This window comes from Chiloscyllium plagiosum, chromosome 5, assembly GCF_004010195.1.
Source record: "Chiloscyllium plagiosum isolate BGI_BamShark_2017 chromosome 5, ASM401019v2, whole genome shotgun sequence".
NCBI lineage: Eukaryota > Metazoa > Chordata > Chondrichthyes > Orectolobiformes > Hemiscylliidae > Chiloscyllium > Chiloscyllium plagiosum.
In genome coordinates this window covers 120,746,967-120,751,142 of record NC_057714.1, presented here as the reverse complement: position 1 = coordinate 120,751,142, position 4,176 = coordinate 120,746,967, and positions in this window count along the sequence as shown.

The window sequence follows — 4,176 nt, the reverse complement described above, 5'->3', positions numbered from 1 at the left end:
ACCCCACACCCCTCACTGTAACACTCTGATATACCCCACACCCCTCACTGTAACACACTGAGATACCCCACATCCCTCACTGTAACACTCTGATACACCACACATCCCTCACTGTAGTGCTTAGATACACCCCACACCCCTCACTGTAACACTCTGATATACCCCACACCCCTCACTGTAACACTCTGATATACCCCACACCCCTCACTGTAACACTCTGATATACCCCACACCCCTCACTGTAACACTCTGATATACCCCACACCCCTCACTGTAACACTCTGATATACCCCACACCCCTCACTGTAACACTCTGATATACCCCACACCCCTCACTGTAACACTCTGATATACCCCACACCCCTCACTGTAACACTCTGATATACCCCACACCCCTCACTGTAACACTCTGATATACCCCACACCCCTCACTGTAACACTCTGATATACCCCACACCCCTCACTGTAACACTCTGATATACCCCACACCCCTCACTGTAACATATACTTCAATGTAACACTCCAATATATCCCATACACCTCACTGTAACCTTCTGATATACCCCACACACTTCACTGTAACCTTCTGATACACCCCACATCCCTCACTGTAACACACTGATATGCCCCACACCCCTCACCGTAACAATATGATATACCCCACACACCACACTGTAGCGCATTGATATACCCCATACCCCTCACTGTAACACTCTGATACACCCCACATCCCTGACTGTAACACTCTGATACACCCCACACCTCACTGTAACACTCTAATATAGGGCCCACATCTTACTGTAACAATCTGATATACTCCACACACCTCACTGTCACACACTGATATACCCCACACCCCTCACTGTAACACACTGAGATACCCCACATCCCTCACTGTAACACTCTGATACACCACACATCCCTCACTGTAGTGCTTAGATACACCCCACACCCCTCACTGTAACACTCTGATATACCTCACACACCTCACTGTAACACACACTTCAATGTAACACTCCAATATACCCCACACACCTCACTGTAACCTTCTGATATACCCCACACACTTCAATGTAACACTGTGATATGCCCCACACACCTCACTGTAACCTTCTGATATACCCCACACACTTCACTCTAACACTCTGTTATACCCCACACATTTCACTGTAACGCTCTAATATACCCCACGCACCTCACTGCAACACTCTGATATACGCCTCACATCTCACTGTAACATGCTGATATACCCCACACCCCTCACTGTAACACCTTGATATACCCCACACACCTCACTGTAACACCCTGATATACCCCACACACCTCATTGTAACATACTGATATACCCCACACCCCTCACTGTAAACCTCTGATATACCCCACACCCTCACTGTAATACTCTTATATTGCCCACACACCTCACTGCAACACTGTGGTATACCACACCCCACTCGATGTAACATTCTAATGTAGCCCACACACCTCACTGTAAAGCTCTAATATCGCCCCCACATCTCACTGTGACACTTTGATATACCCCACACACCTCACTATAACACTCTGAAAAACCCCACACACCTCACTGTAATGCTCTAATATACCCCACACACCTCACTATAACACTCTGAAAAACCCCACACACCTCACTGTAATGCTCTAATATACCACACACACCTCACTGTAACACTTGATATACCCCACACACCTCACTGTAACACCCTGATAGACCCCACACCCCTCATTGCAACACACTGATATACCCCACACTCCTCACTGTAACATTCTGGTAAACCACACCTCACTCATTATAACACTCTAATGTAGCCCCTACTCCTCACAGTAACGCTCTAATATAGGCCCCACATCATACTGTAACACTCTGATATACCCCACACACCTCACTGTAACACTCTGATATACCCCACATCCCTCACTGTAACACTCTGATATACCCCACACACCTCACTGTAACACTCTGATATAGCCCACATCCCTCACTGTAACACTCTGATATACCACACACACCTCACTGTAACACTTGATATACCCCACACACCTCACTGTAACACCCTGATAGACCCCACACCCCTCACTGTAACACTCTGATATACCCCACATCCCTCACTGTAACACACTGATATACCCCACACACCTCACTGTAACACACTGATATACCCCATATCCCTCACTGTAACACTCTGATATACCCCACACCCCTCACTGTAACGCTCTGATATACTCCACAAACCCACTGTAACACTCTGATATACTCCACACACCTCACTGTAACACTCTAGCATACCACACCTCACTCATTATAACACTCTAATGTAGCCCCCACTCCTCACAGTAACGCTCTAATATAGGCCCCACATCATACTGTAACACTCTGATATACCCCACGCACCTCAATGTAACACATTGATATACCCCACACGTCTCACTGTAACGCTCTAATATATCCCATACCCCTCACTGAAACACACTGATATACCCCACACACCTCACTGCAATACTCCGATATACCCCACACACCTCACTGTAACACTCTGATATACCCACACACCTCACTGTAACTTTCTAATATACCCCACACACTTCACTGTAACACTCTGACATACTCCACACACATCACTGTAATGCTCTAATATACCCCAGGCACCACACTGTAACGTTTTGATATACCCCACACCCCTCACTGTAACACATTGATATACCCCACATCCCTCACTGCAACACACTGATATACTCCACACACATCACTGTAACATACTGATATACCCCACACACCTCACAACAACACTCTGATATACCTCACACACCTCACTGCAACACTCTGATATACCGCACACACCTCACTGGAATGCTCTGATATACCCCACACACTTCACTGTAACACACTGATGTACCCCACACACCTCACTGTAACATTCTGAAATACCCACACCCCTCACTGTAACACTCTGATATAACCGACATTCCTCACTGCAAAACTCAGATATATCCCGCACACCTCACTGTAACTCTCTGATATACCCCACACTCCCTCACTGTAACACACTGATTACCCCACACACCTCACTGCAACACACTGATATACCCCACACACCTCACTATAACTCTCTGATACACCCCATACACCTCACTGTAACATGCTGGTATACCACATCCCGCTCACTGTAACAACCTGATATACCCCACACCCCTCACTGTAACACTCTGGTATACCGCACCTCACTCATTGTAACACTCTAATGTAGCCCCCACACCTCACTGTAATGCTCTAATATAGGCCGCATATCTTACTGTAACACTCTGATAAACCCCCACACGTCACTGTAACACACTGATATACCCCACATCCCTCACTGTAACACTCTGACATACCCCACACACCTCACTGTAGCACCCTGATATGCCTCACACACCTCACTGTAACACTCTGATATACCACACAGCTCTCACTGTAGCACCCTGAAATACCCCACACCCCTCACTGTAGCACTCAGATAGACCCCACAACCCTCACTGTAACACATGGAGATTTCCCACACCCCTCACTGTAATGTTCTAATATAACCCCCCAAATCTCACAGGAACACTGATATACCTCACACACCTCACTGTAACATGCTGGTATACCACACCCCACTCACTGTAACACTGATATACCCCACACCCCTCACTGTAACACTCTGATATAGCCCCCACAACCCACACTGTAACACACTGATATACCCCACACTCCTCACTGTAATGCTTTGATATACCCCACACACCTCACTGCAACACACTGATATACCCCACACACCTCACTGTAACTCTCTGATACACCCCAAAGGCCTCACTGTAACATGCTGGTATACCACACCCCGCTCACTGTAACAACCTGATATACCCCACACCCCTCACTGTAACACTCTGGTATACCGCACCTCACTCATTGTAACACTCTAATGTAGCCCCCACACCTCACTGTAATGCTCTAATATAGGCCGCATATCTTACTGTAACACTCTGATATACCCCAAACACGTCACTGTAACACATTGATATACCCCACACATCTCACTGTAATGCTCTAATATACCTGATACCCCTCACTGTAACACACTGATATACCCCACATCCCTCACTGTAACACTCTGACATACCCCACACACCTCACTGTAACAC